A 24,735-nucleotide genomic window follows, 5' to 3' on the forward strand; every position below is an offset into this window, starting at 1 on the left:
TGCAGTAGAAAATATTTTCTATTTTCTACCATGTGGTGCTTACCCGGCGGTAATCAGAAGTGTACGCGTGCTGATGCTTACCACCCGGTTAGCGCGTGAGACCTTAACGCCAAATCAATGGGTGGTGGTAAGGTCTCAGGCCAAAAATGGATGCGTGCTTGTTTTAATTTTGCCGCATGTCCGTTTTTGGCCACATTTTTAAAAATGCCTTTTTTCCAGGTGCGCTGAAAAATGGACCTGTGCGCATCCACAATACACGCCTACACCAGCGCAGGCCTTAGTAAAAGGGGCCCCTAAGTGCTCATCGGGGCCCTTTTGCAAAGGCACAGCAAGCCTACTGTGGGCTTGCCATGTGCCAATTTGGCACTACCAAGCCCACTGTGCACCAGTCCCAACACATAAATTTTTTTTTCAATTTTTAGTGCCAAGGGCTCACCCAGCGGTAATTGAGCAGCACCTTGTGCTGCCTGGCTACTTCCAGGATAGTGTGGGAGCCCTGACTGCCTCCTAAATACGTAGCGGTAAGGGGTACCCCAGAAAATAGCCATGTGGCAAGTGTTTAACTTACCCCATGGCCATTTCATGTTTTTTAAACCTTTTACCTGCTGCGGTAAAAGGAGGTCTCGGTGCACGGCAAATCCACACGCCAACGCTACAGCAGGGCCCCTTTCCCTGCAGCTTTGAAAAAGGGGTCCTTAACTGGCTGTGGTTTTGCCAGCACTGTAAACCTGGAAATTCAACGCCACAGCCCAGATATGGCCGGGCATTGAATTTGCAGCTTATAAAGCCAGTAGAGGTCAACAAAACACTGAATATCTGCCCCAAAATATTATTTTCAAAGGCCTGCTCATATTGCCTCAGAATTATTTTAATCTCAGTGAAGACAATTTTCAAAGCCATTGACCTGCGTAAAAAGCACTTGACTGAACATTACTCACCTCTGTGTACTAGTAGCTGAACTTCTAAGGGCTGTTTCCCGAGACAAAGATATGAGAGGAGAGATGTGCATGTGGATGAAATTTTCACATGGGCTCATCATTGCCCTTCTCAGCTGCCTGCACAGAAGAACAGGTACAAAACATGCAGAAGTTTTCGTTTTGTTATGGTATTTTCATTTTGCCTGTGGCTTGCTTTCTTTTCTTTCTAATGAAACAGGAACAGGAGTGGAGGGGTAGCCTAATGGTTAAAGCACCAGGCCGAGGACCAGCAAAACCTGGTTTAAATCCTGCTGCGGTGCTTTTTGACCTTGGGCAAGTCATTTAACCCTCCATTGTCTCAGGTACAAAATTTAGATTATAAGCCTTCTGGGGACACAGAAATACCTAGTACATCTGTGTCACTATTAAATCCAAATAAATAAATCAAAACTGTTAGAAAGTAATGAAAAATAGAACATTTTTAATTATGTTGGATTCCCATAGCACTCTTCTCCTGCAGCAAAGAGAAAAACCCCTCCCAGGACCTCTTCCCCATTTCTCATTCCACCTTCCCCTGATTTGCTCACTAACCCTTTAACTTGTAGTGCCTTTTATAAGATTGTCCTCATATGGTACATAGTATTTATGTGAGGTAAATTGTATTTGTTTTTATTGTGTATGTATATATTTGGAAACTGCCTAGGATGTAGGAGGGGTATAAATTTTAAAAATAAATAAATGTGTATCTTCTTTTGAGCAGGTGTAAATTTGTGCATCTCAATCTGTGCCCTATTGCAGTTGGGTCTCGGAGCCTGTTCCATAGATGCCTTTGTTTCTTTTATAAAAGAGTTTAAAATAGTCTTGGAATTCTTACATTGACATCCTCTTCTAAAATCAAAACCTAAATGTTTCCTTAACCTTGATAAGTGACAGCCTACATTTCAATTGTACTGAAAAGCAACTAGGGGCAACCATTGTGATTCGTCAGACAGAATCATGTGATCATGCATGATGACCCTTCAAGGCACAGTCACCTTCCCAGCCAATGGCAAGGCAGCTTTCATACGAGGTGGTGACATCAAATGCGCTGTAGCATCCATGAGGTTTCAACTAAGCCTGTCTAAAAAGTGGGACACATTATATTTCCCTATCCAGCTTATTTTCGAAGGTGATCGCCGGCCATCTTCTGACACAAATCGGGAGATGGCTGGCCATCTCCTAAAGCCGGCCAAATCGGTATAATCGAAAACAGATTTTGGCCAGCGCCAACTGCTTTCCGTTGCGGAGCTGACCAAACTTCAAGGGGGCGTGCTTTGAGATGCCCGGCTTCGCCCGATAATGGAAAAAAGAAAGCAGGCCTTGACGAGCATTTCGCCGGCTTCACTTGGTCCCTTTTTTTTCAGGTCCAAGTCCCAAAAAAGTGCCCAAACTGACCAGATGACCACCGGGGGGAATCAGGGATCACCTCCCTTGACTCCCCCAGTGGTCACTAAACTGCTCCCACTCTCAAAAAAACAACTTTAAAAACTTTTTTTGCCAGCTTCAAATGTCATACTCCGGTCCATCACAGCAGTCGGTCCATCACAGCAGTATACAGGTCCATGGAGCAGTTTTAGTGGGTGCAGTGGACTTCAGGCAGGCGGACCCAGGCCCATCCCCCCTACCTGTTACACGTGGTGGAAAATGGGAGCCCTTCAAAACCCACCTGAAACCCACTGTACCCACATGTAGGTGCCCCCTTCATCCCTTAGGACTATGGTAGTGGTGTATAGTTGTGGGGAGTGGGTTTTGGTGGGGGGTTGGGGGGCTCAGGCACCCAAGGTAAGGGAGCTATGCACCTGGACCAATTTGCGAAGTCCACTATAGTGCCCCCTAGGGTGCCCAATTGGTGCCCTGGCATGTGAGGGGGACCAGTGCACTACGAATCCTGTCCCCTCCCACGACCAAATGCCTTGGATATGTTCGTTTTTCAGATGGGCGCCATCGGTTTCCATTATCAGCGAAAACCGAGGGCGCCTATCTCTAAATCCGGCGATCTCAGCATTTAGGTCAACCATCTTTAATGTTGGCCTAAGTGTTGAGATTTGGGCACCCCCAACCGTATTATTGAAAAAAAAGATGGCTCGCCATCTTTTTTGAAAATACAGTTGGCTCCTCCCATTTACGGAGCCAGCCCTGGAGATGGCTGGCGCTGTTCAATTATGTCCCTCCATGTTACAGCGAGCCAAAATTCCTGGATACTGCTCCATTTCTACACCAGCCCTCCGGTTTAAGCAGAAGGCATTTACCCTCTCCATGGTGCTGAAATTCAGGTCCACTTCTTCCTGCATCTCTGTAAGACTGGGTTTACTGATTTCACAGCAAAAATTCTTCACTCAAATTTAGATTTGGCATATCCAATCGCTTATCTTCAAAAACCTAGAAACACAGCAGGCTTTGATCCCTGCCAGTATAAAATTATGACTAATTTCACAATCCTAATGCATTTCTCTGGAATGTGCATCTCTCCCTTCCCCCCCCCCCCCCCCCATACAACGATGCAGAAAACAAAGTCTCCTCACACACATTAAAATAATAGGAGACTGAGGAAATTCAAAAGGATGACCTTTCCTCCCTATGGAATAATTCTCCCCTTTAGGACCCCAGAGAACCTAAGGTCTTTTATCTCTTCAAATCAGGGCTGCGTCTTTGACCTTGTCTTAAATCTATTGCTTGAAGTGTTTAAATTGATACATCAGAACTTTGCCTAACTAAACTGTCAATTTAAAAATGAATTTCCGAAAGGACATTATGACAAACAAACAAGACACAGTTTGCTCCATGCTATCTGGTCCCCAGTTCCTTTCAGCATGCTGCTGTCTATCACATCCTTTATCATTTTGGTCTATTCCGTGCTGCTTTGTCTCTCATCTTTTTCACAGTTGCACTTCCCCTTCTGCTCCCCGTAGTACTGAGCCCTTTCCAGAGGAAGCTGCTGGTACTGTGTCTGCCAGAAACAAGAGTATTTGCAGGAATGACTCAGAGAGAGGAGGGAGAAAGCTGTCTGGCTTTTTTGTTGTTGTTGTTTTAATATACTAATGCAGTCTTAGTTTGGAGCTGAAAGTGTGCAGTGAAGAAAATCAGTCACTGCTATCAAAAAAAGTGTTTTTAAAGGTCACAAAAAGAGCAAGCAGGCAGAGAGGACCGCTGGGACAGATGTGCACTAGGATGGGGGGAGGTATTTCTAGCCGCGTGCTACTAATTTCTTTCAAGAGGCTCTCGCCACTTCTGGGCAACTCAATAGTGTAACAAGGGGCTCCCAAGAGGCTCCTCGTGCCCAGTGCTTGAGAGTTGCGAGGTATACCGTGCTCGTGCTTTACAGATTCTGAGAAAAGAAAAAAAAAATGCAAAAATGCTATTCAGCAGCCAAGGTTTTGCCCTTTGATGGATCCAATTAATAATGCATTAGGCAAAGAAGACTCTTTGCAATCTCCCTTCAGGTCATTATAAGATTTTCCCTGAGTGAATTTCCTGTAAGGCTGCCAACAAGCGCCGTGTCACAAGGGACAGACCTAGCTGGTACTGGGAGTAAAACCGTGTCCCCTTTTTTTTGTTACATTTGTACCCCGCGCTTTCCCACTCATGGCAGGCTCAATGCGGCACGCAATGGAGGGTTAAGTGACTTGCCCAGAGTCACAAGGAGCTGCCTGTGCCGGAAATCAAACTCAGTTCCTCAGGACCAAAGTCCACCACCCTAACCACTAGGCTACTCCTCCACTGTTGCTACTATTTGAGATTCTACATGGAATGTTCCTATTCCACTAGCAACATTCCATGTAGAAGTCGGCCCTTGCAGATCACCAATATGGCTGCGCAGGCTTCTGCTTCTGTGAGTCTGACGTCCTGCACATACGTGCAGGACGTCAGACTCACAGAAACAGAAGCCTGCGCAGCTTTCTACATGGAATGTTGCTAGTGGAATAGCAACATTCCATGTAGAATCTCCAATAGTAGCAACATTCCATGTAGAATCTCCAATAGTATCTATTTTATTTTTGTTACATTTGTACCCTGCGCTTTCCCACTCATGGCAGGCTCAATGCGGCTTACATGGGGCAATGGAGGGTTAAGTGACTTGCCCAGAGTCACAAGGAGCTGCCTGTGCCGGGAATCAAACTCAGTTCCTCAGGACCAAAGTCCACCACCCTAACCACTAGGCCACTCCTCCACTCCTTAAGACATGAAACTGGTTGGCAATACGATGTAGCCTGTGGTTAAATCAAGAAGTGGTAATGTAGCAAAATGTCTAGATTATTCTTTATGTCCAAATGCTCCCAGATCCTCCTTATTTATTTATTTTATTTATTTGTTACATTTGTATCCCACATTTTCCCACCTGTTTGCAGGCTCAATGTGGGTTACATAATACCCTAGGCGTGCGTATGTTTAACTTTTATGGATATTTTTAGAGCAGATTCTTCATTTCAGTGAGATTGGCAGTATTTAACCCTTTCAAGAGTGCATTATGCTGAACCGGCTCGCCTTAAGCATGTTGATAGATTTGCATGGTAGTCTGCTGCTATTAGAATGGCTGCTGGTTTTGTATAAATTAATTCATATTGAACGAACAACGTAGCACTGGCAGATCACTAGCACTCCTATTTTTATGGCCTAACCAGACCATTACTGATGGGTACTTATAATGCGGAGCCTTTTCTGAGATAAACAGTGGAGGCAATATTCAAAGCGATTTAAGTGGAGAGGAGAGAGGTTCCCTACAGTTAAATCGTGCTCAGTGGGATGACCACCAGGGCAGTGCCATTGACTATCGGCTCTAGCTGCTGAAAGTGAAGCCAGACAGCGGAGAGGAGTTCCGGGGTGGAGTCGGGCAAGAGCCGACCCTATTCAGTACCGGTGCCTGCTTAGCTATGCAACCCAATTGGACCACTCAAAAGGCCGTCCTAGCTTTGCAAGCTCCGAATATTGCCCAGCACTCAAATAGCTTCCAGGTTGTGGCTACAGTTAGGGTCTGTACTCTCCTCCCTCCACCCCTGGCCAAAAGATGACTCTATTCCTGGACCCCCTCCCCCCCCCCCCCACACACACAGAGACAAGCACAGTATCTGCTCCTGGACCATACTCCCCCACCCCCAAGCATAGCATCTGCTCCCAGATCTCCCCTCCCAGAACAGCAATACCCTCCCAGACCCCCCCCCCCCCCCACACACACTAATGCCCTTCACACCCTATAGGCTCCTCTGAGCCTACTACCTTTATAATTCCTGGGGGGTCTAGTGTTCTTTTGGGCAAGAGTGATCCCCAGTTGCCTCTAGCCATGCCAACTCTCAAGCCTCAAAATGGCTTCCTCAACATCTAGAGGCAGTCATGAGGTATTTCGCAGAGCGGATACTTCCTGTATTCAATGAGGCTGATACTATTCAGCCCCTCAAGTAAGCATTTTCCTCAGTCTACTTGTTTTAAAATACGTTGAGAGATCTATTGGTAATATGCTGGAATCAGAATTCCAGAATTTTACTGCTTGAAGATGAATTAAGGCGACAGGATAATTGTTTGTCCTGAGGGAGGCAGAAGCCAAAACGTGGCCATGTTGGGCTCATTTGAATAAAAGGTGACTTTTCACCACTGTGCTAGACTGTGTTGTATCGAACTCTGTTTCATATCATAGTGGTTTTGTAATCCTGTGATGAGGGAGAGACAGATAGGAGCCTTTTTTTTTTCGTTTATGAAAGTGTAGATCAGGGTAACTAGTGCAGGTTCTTAGTTCCGCTTTCACTTGCTTTTCTCTCATAAGGAAACCAAGGTTTTACTAGGTGAAGAATCCTTACCTGTACTGCCGACAATAGACCATATAAGGGCCTTTTTACTACATGGCATTAAGGGCCAGATTCTATATATGGTGCCTAAAAAATCCATGAGGTAAATATTTCCAGCTAAGCATCAATATAATAAATGGCGAGTGTCGTACTCACTCGCAAATGCACAGTAGAGACCCTCTCTGCCCCGCCCCCGCGTCAATACGTGATGACGGGGGTGGAACAGAGAGGGTCTCTACTGCGCATTTGCGAGGGACACCGCCGTCTCTAACGCTCCCCCCACCCGGAGTCGCCGCCGCCACCCACCTTCCACCCGGTCGGGCCCTCGCTCCACTATTGAAACAGCGAGGGCACGCAGCACACAGCTCTGCTGAGCTGCCGTCGGCCTTCCTTCTTCTCTGCCTGTGTCCCGCCCTCGACGACGTTACGTCACACGAGGGCGGGACACAGGCAGAGAAGAAGGAAGGCCACGGCAACTCAGCAGTAGAGCTGTGTGCTGCGTGCTCTCACTGTTTCAATAGCGGAGCGAGGGCCCGACCGCGTGGAAGGTGGGTGGCGACGGCTCCGGGGGGTGCGAACTCGGAGGGGAAGCGACAGGGGTGAACTCGGTGGCAGGGTGGGGGGGGCTTTCCAAACCCCCCCTTCCTATACTAGCCCGTTTTTACAGGCTGAACGGCTAGTATTCTATAAGCGGCACATAGATTGAGGCTGGTATATAGAATACGCATAGTTAATATACCAGTACTTAAAAATACGCACATCCATTTACACTAATGAAAACATAGCATAACTCCCCGCCAGGGGCGTAGCCAGACCTCGACGGGATGTGGGCACTGTTTAGCCGCCTCCCCCCGCTGCCCCCCCCCCCCAGCCACCGCATCAGGTACCTTGTTTGCTGGTGGGGGTCCCCAATCCCCGCCAGCCGAAGAGTCTTATTCAGCACCGGTCGACTCCAGCACCTTCGTTGTGTGATCATCTGTTTATGATGCCTTACATCCTGCACCGTGCATGTAGCCGTGCATGATCACACAACGAAGGCGCTGGAGTCGACCGGCGCTGAATAAGACTCTTTGGCTGGCCAGGGCGTAATCTGTGGGGGCCCATGCCCCCGTGGCCCCACGTAGCTACGCCCCTGCTCCCACCTAGATTTACATGCACTGGGCCAGATTCTATAACATTGCCCATTCCCCCCCCCCCCCCCATCCTTATTTTTAATTTTCTAGACATACTGTATCATTAATTTTTTATATTTTTCATATTTTTTTCTAAAATTAATTCAGAATGAGTGATCATTCATCAATCCATATAGCTATCAATTGAATGCTATATGGATTGACTGAATGCTCACTCCTTTTGAATTAATTTTAGAAAAATATGAAAATTTAATGAAACAGTATTTCTACAAAATTAAAGGGTTTTGGTCGATGATTAAAACAGTCAGTAAGTGATTGTGTTGTCTGACCCTTGACCATTGATTAGGGCAGAGTGATCCAGTGACATCTGAGACCTTTTCCTCCTTTGAAAGATATTTTGGTGAACTACAGATGCACTCATTTTCAAAGCACATAGACTTACAAAGTTACGTGGAGAGGCATAATTGAACAGGGCGCCCAAGTTTTCCTGAGGGCGTCCTCGCAGGACGTCCACGCAAAGGGGTGGGGAAATCCGTATTATCAAAACAAGATGGTCGGCCATCCTTCGTTTCGATAATACAGTTGGGGACGCCCAAATCTCAACATTTAGGTCGTCCTTAGAGATGGTTATCCCCGGTTATCAGCGATAATGAAAACCGAGGACGCCCATCTCAGAAACGACAAAATCCAAGCCATTTGGTTGTGGGAGGAGCTTGTTATTGCTGGGATTCATACGATAGAAATGATGCTCTTTTGTGTCAGCATTTAAACACCTGTGTTAATATCTTGAGAAGTTTTAAATTATAAGGAACAGTATTGGATATTTTTGTTTGATTACAGTTATTCCAACCGGGCTCAATGCAGAGCTAGAGTGGATGATGGTAGTATGATCCTGGGTCCTGTGATTGGTTGGTTTATAATCAGCTGATACTATAAATTTGTATGAGTAAGATGCGGCCGCCATGTTGATTGAATGAAGTTATTAGGTCAACAAGATGAGTCGGAGGTATTGAAAGATAGGGGTGATTTATTAACAAATATTTTTCATAATAGTTATATATCGATTGAGGTTTTAATGGCCTCATTGCAGGGGAATATCCTTGAGAAAGCTGGAGGCGAAACACGTGCCATGTCAGATGAGAAACCCCCAAGCAGACAATACCTGTGCAGAAGAAAGGGATCCTCAGGAGCTTAGCCTAGAATGGGTGGCAGAGCTGGTGGTTGGGAGGCGGGGCTAGTGTGGGCAGACATATACGGTCTGTGCCAGAGCCGGTGGTTGGGAGGCGGGACTAGTGCTAGGCAGACTTATACGGTCTGTGCCAGAGCCGGTGGTGGGTGGCAGGGATAGTGCTGGGCAGACTTATACGGTCTGTGCCAGAGCTGGTGGTTGGGAGGCGGGGTTGGTGGTTGGGAGGCGGGGATAGGGCTGGCCAGACTTATACGATCTGTGCACTGAAGAGGACAGTACAAATAAATTCATATGTGCTACTTTTTTTATCTTCTTGGGCAGACTGGATGGACCGTGCAGGTCTTTTTCTGCCGTCATCTACTATGTTACTATGTTACTATTAAGATGAGTAAATTTTATCTTTCGTAAAGATGACTCGAATGAAAAAAACATATATGAGATAAATTTAAGGGATTTGAAGAAGTGATGAAGAAGTGAAAGTGTAAATCACGGAGGGTGGTGTATATTGACCCTGTGCGATGCTACTGGGGTTTAAAAAAACAGTATAAATAATTTAGATTTTTGGTGGATTTGAGGGCCAGAATTTCTAGTACCATTTAAACACTGTGCATCATTCTGGTCCTCAAACTCTGTGCAAACAAGTTCACCTTAGCCAACATACGTAACATAGTAACATAGTAACATAGTAAATGACGGCAGAAAAAGACCTGCATGGTCCATCCAGTCTGCCCACCACTCAGTTTCTACACACCAATATGTCTCCTATTAGCTTCAAGTCAGAAATCATTTGAAACTACCTTTGTACTGCTATTTGAAAAGATCACCCAAGTTTTGGTCAAGATGGTAAAAGACAGATTCGCTGAGTCCAGAGCATGTGGTATGAAACATCATTATGTCACTTTTTAAATAAAGGTGGGTCAAGACCATCTGTTCCTCCAGTTACCCCATCTAAGTGCCAAGCAGTCGTGTACAACAGCAGTTACGGATACCAGGCTCAGGATTAATTTAGAAACTAGCATTTTATCTTGAATCGCATCCGCACAGTTGGCATGAGGTTCCCTGTCAATCAATCAGAGCTGCCACCTGGGATAACCAACTTCCGTCTCTGTCGGCAAAGCCTCCAAAATCTGTAAACCTCAAGAAGAATTAAACTTACAGTTAGCTTACATTTTTATATTTTAGAACCGAGACCTAATTTCCTTGGGAAAGGAGGGTATGGTTTGGTCAGTGTTTATGACCACAAGTCATTTAGGGCTTAGCTGGGACAGGGAAAATGGCCTACGGGTAGGGTTGTATCCAAGTACCTAGTGGCTAGAGTATGAGACTGGAGACCTGGGTTCAAATCCCACTACTTTTATGAATAATCTTTGTAACCTTGAGCTACTTGCTTTATCTTTCCTTGCCACAGGTATCTGTTTAGGTTCTCAACCCAGTCCTCAGGACACAGCTAGCCAGTCAGGTTTCCAGGATACCCCCAATGAATTTGCATGAGATAATTTGCATGTATTAGCTCCATTTTATACAAATCTATCTTGGGCATATTCATTGGGGGTATCCTGAAAAATTGACTAGCTGGGTGTGTCCTGAGGACTGAGTTGAGAACCCCTGACTTAGACTGTAAGTTCTTTGGGGCAAGGGATTCATACATCACCCTGGATCCATGACCATTGATTCCCCATCTCTGCTTAGCCAAGGTATGGACCGAAGTGAATGTCATAATTGAGTTGTGTTGTATGCGTGGATATACACTGACCTGTAGCCACGCATATTAATATGCAGTAGCAACCACTGCCCCATGTCATCATTGGCTTCCTTCTTCCAAGTACCAAGAGCAGACAATCCGCCCTGAGCAGGCTATCTTTCAAACTAAGCAGAAATTCTTCTCAGTACTTGTGCAAAGGGACCCTAATCCTTCTAGGTTATATATAGATTTGTACAATACATGGGCTCTTCAGCTTGGAGAAAAGGCGGCTGAGGGGTGATATGATAGAAGTCTACAAGATAATGAGCGGAGTAGAGCGGACAGATGCGAAGCGTTTGTTTACACTTTCAAACAACAATAGAACCAGGGGACACAAGATGAAGCTAGAATGTGGTAGATTTAAAACAAACAGGAGAAAGTTTTTCTTCACTCAGTGTGTAGTTGGACTCTGGAACTCGTTGCCAGAGAATGTAGTGACAGCAGCTGGCTTTACAGAGTTTAAAGGGGGTTTGGACAGATTCCTGAGGGAAAAGTCCATTGAACATTATTAAATTTTTTGGGGGGGGAGGGGGTTTTGCCGGGTTCTTGAAGCCTGAATTGGCCGCTGTCGGAGACAGGATGCTGGGCTTGATGGACCCTTGGTCTTTTCCCAGTATGGCGGTGCTTATGTACTTATAGATTCTATATATGGTAACTAAAATCTAGGCGCATCCAATTTACTCTCCGAGCGGTATTCTATAAGCTGCGTCTACATTCAGATGCGGTTTATAGAATAGCACATAGGCCGGGTGGATGCGCCTGGATTTAGACGCAGCCATTTACGCGAAAAGCTGGCGTAAATACCTGCGCTTAAATCTAACCGTGCTCCCCTGAATTCTATAACCACACACGTAGATTTGATTGATTGCCCTGACACACCCACACTCCCTCCCATTGCCCCTGCCCCCTTTTTAGCTATGCATACTGGAATTTACGCACGCCTCTTTTTAGAATAAGCTTAAAAAGATGCGAGCATAAATTCCAATTATTGCCAACTAGTGTTGATAATTGGTCATTGTCAGCCAATTATCAATACTAATAGGCTCAAATAATTGAGTAGCGCAAGTAAATTGGCCGTGCGCTACCCGGCGCTCCATAAATAGAATCCAGGGGATGACATCTTCATCTTCTTCTCAGGTTAATGCCTTGACTGCTAATGAGCTTGCTGGTAGATTCAGAGATAACATTTTAGCATTTCAGGCAACCAAGATTGGACAGTCCAATGACCTTAAGACTGGTGACCTTTCTTCAATGGAAGATACCAACCCATCTAGTTGTTTATCAAATTTTTGCACTGCCCTCACCTATTGTGTTAACAAAGGTAGTCTCATGTCTGCATTCCTGTACTTTTCCGATAAACTGCCCATTTCTACTCCAGATTGGGAGACGTTTTCTTTTACCTCCTGCCGGATCCTTTCAGTTAGACTGTGCTCGTTTTCGAACTTACTGTTATTTTATGACCTGGTTGCAGAACAAGGTTCCTCCCTCTGCGAGATCTATTAATGACCTTTTGGAATTTTGTACGGCTGTTAGGGTCCCTTTTACCAAGCTGTGGCAAAAGGGGGACTTGCGCTGGCATTGGTATGTGTTTTTGACGCACGCCAAGGCTTCCTTTTACCGCAGCGGGTAAAGGGTAGGTCTTTCTTTTTTTCAGGAAGTGGCCACGTGCTTGCACTTGTCATGTGGCCATTTTGGGGGGGGGGAGCCCTTACCTCCACCCATTCAGGTGGTGGTAAGTGCTCCCATGCTGACCCGGCAGTAACCAGGCAGTGCGCGGTACTGCCCGATTACCATCGGGTACACTCCAGCACTACAAAAATAAAAAAATTTGGTAGCACCGGATGTAACACCCGCTGGAGGTGGGAACTACTGCAGTAGCCCAGCAGTACTTCATTTTTAGCGAGCAGTAAGCCTGCGTTGGGTTTACTTCCACTTTGTAAAAGGGGATCTTAAAATTTACTTGCTTCAGTCTAGCAATTTGATGAGTTGAAATGGAATTATCAGGCTGGAACTATTGTTTAATTACCCACGCAGCAAAGGACTCGAATACAAATCAACGTATGCATCCAGCTTTTCCTATTTAAGCGCACAACTATGGAACGCCCTGCCAAAAAATAGTAAAAACAACATACGGCCATCTAAACTTCCGGAAAGAACTAAAAACAAACCTGTTCAAGATGGCACATCCCACCGACCCAACATAAAAGCCAGAGTACCTGCAACACAACCCAAAGATCGTAATGGACACACCCCATCCTCCCTCTTCCTCCCTACGTTCCCAAATACATCAGCCATACATGAACCTTATTCTACCACAATATCACCTTGTATTTGTTCATACCGGAACTGGCGAACACCATGTAAGCCACATTGACCCTGCAAATAGGTGGGAAAATATGGGATACAAATGAAATAAATAAATAAATTCACTTGTCTTGTCCCGATTGGACTATTGTAATTCCCTTTTGCATGGTCTACCCCAAATACATCTTCACAGACTTCAGATAACAGAAAATGTGTCTCTTAAGTTGCTTTACGAATCTAAAATGCATAATAGGGTTTCCCCATTACAATGTAAGGAACATTGGTGACCATTAATTTCCACATTCAAAATCCCCATATTAGCCCATAAGGCTTTTTACACTGATCTGCCCTCATTTTATACAATCCAATCTGTGTTCTTCTCAGTGAGCGTTATTTTCTGGTCCTGCCCAAAACATTTCCATTTAAAGCGTATCGAAAGAGGCCAATTTTCAGACCTCCGATTTATTATTTATCTGGGTAAATTACTCTGAAAATTGTTCTCCCCATGGAAATAAATCTCAGGACCTAAAGGCAAGGGCTTGCAAATTGAAAACGTATTAGACAGATCAGTTTTAAAATTTCTGTCAGGTACCATCAGTGACTAAACTAGATTTTACAAACTCCGGCAACCACCCCCCCCCCCCCCCCCCCCCGGCTTCCCTTTCTATCACTTCTGCAGAGTTGATGAGTTCTTCCTGCCGTGATATACTGAAGGAGACAATGAAATTGCGATGGAGTTCATCAGAACTGGTAAATGATTAACGTCTCCCCCCAGAGAGGATGCAAACACAAAAGAAAGATGGTCCAAAATTCCATTCAAATACTTGCAAGAGCAGATAGCTAAGACAAGGCTCGCAGCTTTAATTCGCCGTTAAACGCAGTCTGTGCTGCTATCTGGAAAGGACATCAAAAACACCGTCCCAACTTATACCACACGACTCTCCAGATAGCGGCTGAATATTGTCGATAACTATTTAGCTAGTATCAGTCACTACTGATTATGAATATTCATTGCCATCACTGCTTGAATACATATGGACATTTAGACACCCGTGGCTGGCATTTAAGATAAACACTGACTGCTGCGGTTGACTATTACTAAGGGGTCTTTTTTACTAAGGTGCGCTGAAAAATGGCCTGAGGGTAGTATAGGCCCGTGTTGTGGATGCACGCAGATCCATTTTTCTGCGGCCTTGTGAAAATGCCTTTTTTAAAATTTCTACTGAAAATGGACATTCGGCAAAATTAAAATTGTTGCATGTCCATTTTGGGTCCGAGTCCTTACCGCCACCCATTGACTTAGCGGTAAGGTCTCAAGTGTTAACCGAACGTTAATGGTCTACGAACGTAGAATGCCTTTTGGCGCGTGTAGTGGATGAGCGTAAAAATTGAAATTACCGCCCGGGCCATGTGGTAGCCGGGTTGGCAATTCCAAATTGATGCATGTTGGGAGCATGTAGGCGCCCTACACAGCTTAGTAAAAGGGCCCCTGACAGTGTATATCAGGGGTCCAAATTGAAATGTATGACTGTGTCGTCCAACCCCAAACACCTCCTTTTATGAACATCCCCAGCGGAAATCCTCCGATGTTTGCATTTTCTGAGTCGGCATAAGCTCGGGGGAGAGGGGAGGCACAGCTGTCTCACTTTACAAGAAGACAGTGGGCCAAGCTAATTCGTACAAATACCTCTTTTATTTCCACTTAGCAAGGCACCCAGTAGACCACATTCGTACTTCTTTAATAAGCTTGACTGAAAACAACATCTCCGAAGAATTTCTAGAGGGACCACTGTACTTTTCAATTGTAAATTGGCTTCCATTTAGGACCTTAGCTGCTGGCTCCTCAAGTCTGTGTTGACTGCTTTGTAGAAGGAGGCTCTAAAGTCATTAATAGGCCATGTAGGAAATGCCAAGGAGGAAGAAGTATTTTTGGTAAATGCGCCGGTCCCCACACGAGGACAAGCTTAACTCCTGAGCACTTTCACGTTGGAGAGAGGAAAAGCAAATTTAAGACAAACGGAGGACGTCAGACTCAGAAACAGAATGAAGGAAGAAGAGGACCTCAGCTGGTGGGGGTTGGGGGTCCCCCGCCAGCAAAGGTAGGCAACGGCGAGGGCAGGTTGGAGATGGTAGGTTGGCGGCGGGAGGGGAGGTCGAGAGGGTCGTCAGCAGAAGAGTCCAGGGCCAAATCTACGGGGGGCCCAGGCCCCACATAGCTACGCCACTGCTTAAAAATAGGTACACACTAGCTGCTAAAGACACCTATGTATTCCTATGGGTGTCTTTAGCGGCTAGCACACGCCTATTTTTAACGTGCGCTAAAAATGTCAGCGCACCTAAATAAAGACCTTTGTAAAACACCCCCCAAGCAATGTGTACTGTTCTATAAATTACACGCCTAACTGGGAAGCACACTCATGGCCCACTCAGGCTCCGCCTCTTGCAGTTAAGACGCTCTGGTACTTAAGCACCTGTCAATCAATGGCGTTTTTGCCATGCATAAGTGGCACCTACCTCCTAGAATTACCCCGAAATATCCCAGTGACAAGTAAACTTTTAGAAATTATCGAAAACTCCCCATGGTTTTCCATTCCATTGTCTACAGAATATCTGGCTTTGAGCTAAACATTTCATTGACAATTTTTTTTTTGCTTGACACTAATTACTATCAGGAGAAAATGTTGAAGCTCAGGATGCCTCTGTTCCTCTGACATTCTATTCCCCGGGTGCAATTTACAGTGAAAAGGTGCCTCGGCGCTGTCACTTTCACTTTTATTATTCATTGCTTGCAAAGTTGACTTGCAATTTAATTTCTTTTTAGCAAGTTCAATCAGAACCAGCCTCTCTCGGGTTATGGTATTAGGAGTCTACATTTTCTTCAGCCAGGCTGCCCTACCTCTGGTCTCTGTGCCACTCCTTTACCCTGTAAACCAGCTCACATACTTTTTCCCATGTAGACAGGGGCTGTTTTCACAGAGGTAAGTTCTGTGAGAAAACAACTTCCTCCCATTCTGCCTTTCCAGCACAGAAAAAGCCCAGCTCAGAGCTCTCTGGACAGTTGGATTTTTTATGTCGGACTGAATCAAGGTCAAGTAGGGTTGAGAAGTGGATGACGACCAAACTACCAATCCTCTGCTCATGACAAGGAACAAAGAAAACCCTGCTGCAATTCCCAGTGTCGGCCTCCCTTCTGCTTTTCCCGTTTCCTCCGCCTCTGCCACAGATACATTTCATTAGGGACATTTTCACAGTGCCATCTGTGCAGTGATAAACAGCGCCGGAGTCGGGGTGGCCATGCAGCGGGGGCCCGACACCCGCTCTCTGCTATTTACAGATACCATTATTCTCAGCTCTCTGTTCAAACTCAGAATGCCTGAACACCCATAAATCTCATACATTTTAGTTTCTTTTACGTTGCCAAAGGAGAAGGGAAACAAATAGAAAAAAAAACAGAAAGGGAGAAATTGAAACATGGAAACTGATTGGAACACCTGTAGGAGAGTCCTTCAGGATGACTTCAGTGATTACAACCCCCCCCCTTCTGCTAAAGATTACAGTGCCTGACAAGGTCTTGGCTTTGCTGAGAGCACTTTGGGGATGGAGGGGGGGGGGGTCTCTGAGTGATTGTCTTCCACATGCGGGGCGATTACGTTCCACAAAGTACAGGAGTAGCCTAGCAGTTATACCAGCAGGAAAAAGACAGGGTTTCAAATCCTACTGTCTCCTTGGGATGGCGTCTTATGCTTTTATGGGGTAATTTATTACATGGAAAAAGGGTTTTTATAGAATTAGGCAACCACATGTGCTTGTAATAGGGGTGTGTATGGCCAATTAAAGATACAGTAATGCTAATTGTAAAGACATTTTTCATGTTAGCTCAACCTATTTCTGCTTTGCATATGCACAGTGGCGTACCAAGGACGGGGTGGTGGGCGCGGTCCACCCCGGGTGCATGCTGCTGGAGGGTGCAGAGAGCAGCCACGCGCCTGTCGGCTCCGCTGGTTCCCTGCTCCCTCTGCCCCAAAACAGGTTACTTCCTGTTCTGGGGCAGAGGGAGCGTGGAGCCAGTGGAGCCGACAGGCGCGCGGCTGCTCTCTGCACCTTCCAGCAGGCAAGAATGCACCCGGGGGGGGCTTGATGCACCAGGGAGGGGGTTGTCATTGCGCCGGAGGGGTGTCGTGCTGCACCCTGAGGGGGACGCAGTAGCGATCCACCACGGGTGGCAGCCGACCTAGAATCGCCGCTGCATATACATTACCTGCACTAGAACTCTTAAGCATGGAAATTGGGGGCTGGGGGGGGTCATTGACCACTGGGAGAGTAAGGGGAGCTATATCCCTCCAGTGGTCATTTTTTTTTGGGGGGGGGGCTTTTACTAAGCTGCATAAGCATCTATGTGTGCCCATTGTGCGCTAAAATGGAGTTCCTGCGTTGCTACCACGTGGCTTTTGCGGTAATTTCATTTTTGGTGCGTATCTGATATGCGCGTCTGAAAAATATTTTGTATTTTGGGATGAGCATAAGAAGACGTGCGCCAAGTGGCGTTTGGCACGAGTAGGTCGTTACCGCCTGAGTCTTTACCGCTAGGTCAATGGCTGGCGGTAAGGTCTCAGACCCAGAACAGATGCGTGGCAATTTTATTTATTTATTTGTTGCATTTGTATCCCACATTTTCCCACCTATTTGCAGGCTCAACGTGGCTTACAATGTTCCGTCATGGCAATCGCCATTCCAGAGTAAAAAAAAAAGATACAGTTGGTATTACATAATTTATTACATAATTACATTAAACATAATTTTCATTTTGCCGACTCTAAATGCGTATATTTTTAGCTGATTGATATGAACGTTTCCTCTAGGTGCTAAATGCTGATTGGACTTAGATTTTGATTTAAAAATCTTTTTGGCTTATAGTCACCTCCTCTCCTTTGGGGCATTTGTATATAGTTAGGTGAACTATATTGGGGTTTTTAAAATATTCACTGAAGATACTGATGGCTCATGCACTGCAATCAGCCAGGCAGCTACAGCCACACCGCCCCCCACCCCCCTTCCCCAGGGATGACTCAATTCTATTAATGGCATGTTACATTTAAAACAATGTCTCGTGACACAAAGTGACATTTAATGTTGGATAATTCTGCCAGTCCCCTCAAGGGAGTCTCTCTTTTGTCACCCTGATAAAATTACGGTGTATCTGTTCTGGCATCCAGATGTTACATCAATATTCATGAAGTCAGCAGTAGGCTGGCGAGTGGAAGTCTTGCTCACACTACACTCAGCATTTCCACTTTACGAGACAGAGAGGCGTATTTTCAAAGCACTTAGACTTGCAAAGTTATGGAACTTTATAAGTCTAAGTGCTTTGAAAATGAGCCCCAGAGTGTCTTATCTCCCCAGAGCAGGAACAGGGAAGGGTTTCTGATTGAGTACAAGGGTGGCTTGCACTGTGACCAAGAGAACTGGCAGCTCAGCCTTTTTTTTTTTAATTTTTTTTAAATATCAAGCCAATCAAAAAAAAGCTATTTTCAACCAAATTTAGGAGCTTAAGAGGTCCTTTTACTAAAGAGTATTATGACTTTACCTCTGCGTCTTCAGCCTGGCTATGCGTCTGTTTTGATGAATGATAAATCGCAAACGTGGTATATGCTAACACAAGAAACACTGCGTTCTGTGATAAATAAGAGGCTGTCCTAGCCGGGGCAGGCCACTAGATGGCGCCGTTCCCCTAAAAATGTCCAGGATGTCCGGGGTAGGCCACTAGAGGGCGCTAGGAGAATAGCTGGAGGTCGCTAGGACCGGGGAGAGCCCTGGGAGGTCCACAGGTGTAGGAGGTTATGGGCTGGGTCCTGTGTAGCTAATTAACCACTTTATACCCCACCTGAGGGGTGAAAAAAAAAGAGGAGAGCTGGTAGCTGAAGAAAGAGAATCCCCCTGGAAAGAACTGGCTAAACCCTAGGGACTTGTGGTGGACTGTGTGCTCAAGGAAGAAAAACAGGCTGGGGTAAGAAGTCCCTAAAGCATTAGTGTTGGACTGTGTAGCCTCAGTACTTAGAGGAACTGTGTGTCCAAAGAAAGAAAGGACTGTGTGTCCAAAGCAGGAAGGACTGGGTGTCCCAGTACTGAGAAGCAGGCTGCAAAGCCTGGGGTTAGAAGTCCCCAAAGTATTGAGGTTAGTGCTGAGCCCCGGAATCTATGTGGGGAGGCTCAGTGTGAAGATATGTAAATGTATAAAGTATTTAAGCTAGAAGAACTGTGCCCAGGGGCTGGAATAAAGAATTGCCTGAATATGCTGTTGGTAAGACTTGTTTAATTTTGCCTCTGGAGAACCAGGTCACCCTGAGCGTGAAAGGATAACATGCTAATCTGCATACAATTTGCATACTGAGAACCAGCTCACCCTGAGTGAGATGCTGGGAAGAGACTGTTTGGAGTCTTGTTCAGAGTCCACAGGCCAGTGAGGCCTGCTGGTGAGTGGGAGCAGAAGCCTCATCTTCACAGTTCTCAACAACGGGTTCGCAAATCTGGAACAAGTTACCAGGTTACTTGAGTAAGGGGCCCGTTTACTAAGCCGTGTAAGCATCTACGCATGCCCAATGTCTGCCAAAATGAAGTTACTGCATGGCCCTTGCGGTAATTTCTTATTTTTCCCACGCATCCGCTATGCGCGCCTGAAAAATATTTTTTATTTTCTGGCAAGCGTCGCCTACGTGCGCCAAGTGGCATTTGGTGCGCGTAGGTCATTACCACGTGAGTCTTTAGCGCTAGGTCAATGGCTGGCGGTAAAGGTCTCAGACCCAAAACGGACGCGCAGCAATTTTCATTTTGCCGCAAATTTTCGGCAAATTTTTTTTTTAATGGGCTTTTTTTACAGGCACACTGAAAAATAGATTGGCACATGCCCAAAATCTGCGCCTACACTACCGCAAGCCATTTTTCAGCACACTTTAGTAAAAGGATCCCTAAGTTACTGAATACGTCTGTTTGAACTTGCATGGGACTGATGTTGTCTGTTATTTTTTTGAATAGTGCCTGTTATTGACTTTTTTGCTTTTTATTATGTATGTTGATTTGTGATCCGCCTAGTTGTAGGCGGACCACAAATTTTTAAATAAATAAATTATGTGCGATTATTTATTTGATGACATTTTATGGATGATTTTATGTTTTTCTATTTTTATGATTTATTTTTGCTGGTTTTCAATTTTGCTGTGCTTTTGCATTTGTAAACCTCCTGGAACCTTCTGCCGGGATGGGTGGATTAAATTAGATTTGTACAGAATTAGGGGGTTAACGTGTGGAAACAGGCTACAGGTTTTGCCGAAGTCTGCCTCTTTCTGCGCGTTACACCTTGCAGTACTGCATTTTTTTCAGAATTTTTGTGTCAGGGGGAATGGAAGCATTAGCCAGCGTGTTATACTCACCACACACCAACTGGCTAACATAGAGTTAATGTGAGAAGGAGGCAAACTCTCAACAGGTACCAGGTGCTAATAAGAACAGTAGCGCATGATCTGCAACTGCAACAGCTTGACTGCTCCCACAAAAAGAAAAACCCCTGGAATGGCTTGCGAGGTGGTTACCTGGCGGTAATCAGGCATCGCCATGCGCTGCCTGGTTACCGCCGGCTTAGCGTGGAAGCCCTTATCGCCACCTCAGTGGGTGTCAGTAAGACTCCCTGTCGCATGGCCATGCGGTAAGAGTTCTCGTACCGCACGGCCATGTGTGCAGGGGACTTTTTTACCCGCTGCGGTAAAAAGGGCCCTGGCGTGTGGGAAAAACGGCCCCTCTCACCAGCGCAGGGTTCTTTTTCCCGCAGCTTGGCCCCTAAATAGCTAATAGCTTCCTTACCACTGATTTTAATATGCTCTGTGCTGGTGTCTAATGCGAAGTTTCTGTGCAAAACCCTTTTCTGCCTTGTGCACCAAAATTCTACATAGACATCACGCTAACCCTGCACTAATGTCTGCGCGCTTTTCCTGCATCGGTCCCAAAGTTAGAAGCCAATGCCTCAATGTGTCTCGGTTGTGTCTCTAAGGGCACGAAACCTGCAAACCACCATTTTGACGGAAATAGATTTGTGCTTTTGTTCCAGAAGATAAATATATTTCACCCTGCTCTTCAAAACTCCCGGGTCTAAGCATGCACATAAAAAAAATAAAAAAAAGGAAAATGTTGAAAAAGATTTCAGTTAAGAAATTGTTAAATGCATCCCCTGATTCCACCGATATCTAGGAACATTTCCATGGAAATTGCTTCCTTTCATTTCATTTGGCTCCATTTTCAAAAAGCTTTTTTTTTTTTCACCATCGACACGAGCAGGAGAAATCTTTTTGAAAATAAAAATGATGCTCCAGTTCTCTTTTTCAGATCTTAAAGCAGCTTTTCTGGCTTCATTGTCAGGATAACTTGGCTTAAAAGCACAGAAGAGGCCAACTGCCAAGAAAGCAAACTGACGGTGGGTATTTCAACTGAAAAGGATCATTTTGTAAAAGCTATGACAAAAAAAGAAAGGTTTCTCAGTGCATAATCTTTCGTTTTCAAACTCCAGAAAAGAGAAATATGAAACTGAAGCCAAATCTGAGGCCTGGTGATTTTGCACTAAGCACCACAGCTATCCTTTCTTCCCATGAAGGACTCCCAAAGTCCTGAAAGCTTATGTGGACCATTGTTTTTGGATATATCTTTGCTTATAGTCGGTGTTAATGAATTCTAATTTGCAATGAGTGAGATGTGTAACTGCCCTTAGTCGGTATTCTACAAAACGTGCATGCAAAATCCAAAATGCATAACTGTAAGGGGGTGTGGGGCTGGGAGGGGCATGGCTGGGTCAGAGGGCGTGCCTTGCACTTACGTAGGTTACAGAATATTGTCAGTTATAAAAACTAAATATAGTTACACCAGCCTTTCAGCTGGCATTAGTGCTTTCACGGACTTACGCTAAGTAGTGTATGATGACAGTTGTGTGCATAATTGCAATAAATAATTTGCACATGGAGCACAGTGTCCAGATGCCTCACTTTAGGTGAGCTGCAGAGAATTATGCACACCAAAAATGAAATGACTGCAAGAGCCACACGGTAGCCGGGTGGTAACTCCATTTTGGTGCAGGTTGGGGTCATCTTCGACTCCTCCCTCTCCTCCTCTGCACATATTCAGCAGACTGCTAAAACCTGTCATTTCTTTCTGTATAATATCAGCAAAATTCGCCCTTTCCCTTCTGAGCACACTACCAGAACCTTCATCCACGCTCTTATCACCTCTCGCTTAGACTATTGCAACTTGCTTCTCACAGGTCTCCCACTTAGCCATCTCTCTCCTCTTCAATCTATTCAAAATTCTGCTGCACAACTAATATTCCACCAGTATCGTTATGCTCATATTAGCCCTCTCCTCAAGTCACTTCACTGGCTTCCTATCCGTTTCTGCATACAGTTCAAACTCCTCTTATTGACCTATAAGTGCATTCACTCTGCAGCTCCTCAGTACCTCTCCACTCTCATCTCTCCCTACATTTCTCCCCAGGAACTCCGTTCACTGGGTAAATCTCTCTAATCTGCACCCTTCTCCTCCACCGCTAACTCCAGACTCCGTTCCTTTTAACTCGCTGCACCATATGCCTGGAATAGACTTCCTGAGCCGGTACATCAAGTTCCATCTCTGGCCGTCTTCAAATCTAAGCTAAAAGCCCACCTTTTTGATGTTGCTTTTAACTCCTAACCCTTATTCGCTTGTTCAGAACTCACTTTAATATTCCCTTATCTCTTGTTTGTCCTGTTTGTCTGTCCTAATTAGATTGTAAGCTCTGTGGAGCAGGGACTGTCTCTTCATGTTCAAGTGTACAGCGCTGCGTACGTCTAGTAACGCTATAGAAATGATGATTAGTAGTAGTAGGTTGGGCGCACGTAGAACCTTATGCAGCTTTGTAAAAGGATCCCTTGATGACGGGCAGTTTCAGGCGCAGGTATGAACGCAGCTCTCCCGGTTCCCAGAACGGAAAATAAAAACTATCAAACTGCTAACTGCAGGACAAAGCTGAACTCAAAACCATTCCATTCCTGTCCCACCAGCCCTTCCAAACAGAACTGCGCTAATGCTTCATTTACGGTTCTCATTACTTGAATTAAAATACTGCAGTTTGTTTTCCTGCTTGACAAACACCCTATCATTTGATTCTGGCATTTTTTTTAAAAAATGGCTCTAATAAGGTCAGTCCTGAGAAGTGTTATTAAAAATGTTAAGCTGAGAGTTAGCCCTATAAATTGTACATCTGTTTGAAACTTAATTAGATTGTGCCAGGAATTGCAATTGACTGGTCCCGTGTGCATTTCTTTTTTTATAGGCATTAAATAAATTATTAACAATATAACTTTGTGAATGATATTTTGGGTTTGCTCTACTGAATCCTAATTTTTTTTGTTAATATTTAAATCTTTGCAAATTATAGGATAGATATAATCCTAGCAGAACAAATCAGGCTGTAAAGACATTCGGTGAATAAACCCAGAAAGATGGTAATTTTATAACAGGACAAATAACTTAAACATAACACAGCCGTGGTCTGAGATGTGCCAGAGCCGGTGGTGGGAGGCGGGACTGGTGGTTGGGAGGCGGAGATAGTGCTGGGCAGACTTATACGGTCTGTGGCAGAGCCGGTGGTGGGAGGCGGGGCTGGTGGTTGGGAGGCGGGGATAGTGCTGGGCAGACTTATACGGTATGTGCCCTGAAAAGGACAGGTACAAATCAAGGTAAGGTATACACAAAAAGTAGCACATATGAGTTTGGCTTGTTGGGCAGACTGGATGGACCGTGCAGGTCTTTTTCTGCCTTCATCTACTATGTTACTAGCATGTTACTATATGTATGTATGTTATTTGCAGATCACCTAAGTTAGACATATGGAAAATTAGCTGGTAATTGACACTAACAAACAATAATTGGAGTTAATTGGCACTTAAGCATGTAGCTGCACCGGGGGCGTAGCCAGACCTCACGGCGGGAGGGGGTCAGAGCCTGAGTTTGGGAGCACATTTTGAGTGCTCCCCCCCACTGCCACGCCTTGCCTCCTCACCCCACCACCACCACCTCACCTTGCCTCCTTGCCACGTCCCCTCACAAACAAACAACTTTTCTGGCGGAGGTCCCCAACCCCTGCAAGACAAAGCCTTCTTCAGCGCCAGTCTCTTGCACAGGAGGAGCAAGAAGAAAGAAGAGCAGGGGGGGCAGGCAGCGAGCGCGGCTGCGCTGGAGACTGCTGAATATTGAACCCCTTGAGTAAATATCAGAGTGAAGCACAGTGACACACTCAGCCCATTCTTGTCTTGGGGAACTGGAGACAAACAAGCAGTGTATCCTTAGTGCATATTTGGGTATCTGTGTGCACACATGTGCACTGCTTAGGGGCTGGCTAGCATGTCAATATGCTCTTTCACACCCATACAAATCGGTTTGCATCGAACCTTAGCACACCTCACCAGCAATGTGACACAATAAAACAAGTCAATGACAAGAACATCTTTATATATAGACTACAGATGTATTTGTGGGTGTTGGTTTATAAAGGCCTACCCCAACGACTCCACGTAACCATCTTCACCTACAAACACAGCATAACTTTGATCAAACAGGACAACATGCT

At 45.3% G+C, this 24,735-nt stretch overlaps 1 long non-coding RNA gene across 1 annotated transcript; it reads left to right on the top strand.

The window, feature by feature from the left end:
- The first annotated feature begins 1,562 nt into the window (after positions 1-1,562).
- Positions 1,563-23,356, top strand: LOC115479701. The gene is made up of 3 exons (XR_003943739.1): positions 1,563-1,657; positions 4,223-4,229; positions 23,345-23,356. It is a non-coding gene; the product is annotated as an uncharacterized LOC115479701 (long non-coding RNA).
- Positions 23,357-24,735: the final 1,379 nt, after the last annotated feature.

The sequence above is a fragment of the Microcaecilia unicolor genome, chromosome 11, assembly GCF_901765095.1.
Source record: "Microcaecilia unicolor chromosome 11, aMicUni1.1, whole genome shotgun sequence".
Classification (NCBI taxonomy): domain Eukaryota; kingdom Metazoa; phylum Chordata; class Amphibia; order Gymnophiona; family Siphonopidae; genus Microcaecilia; species Microcaecilia unicolor.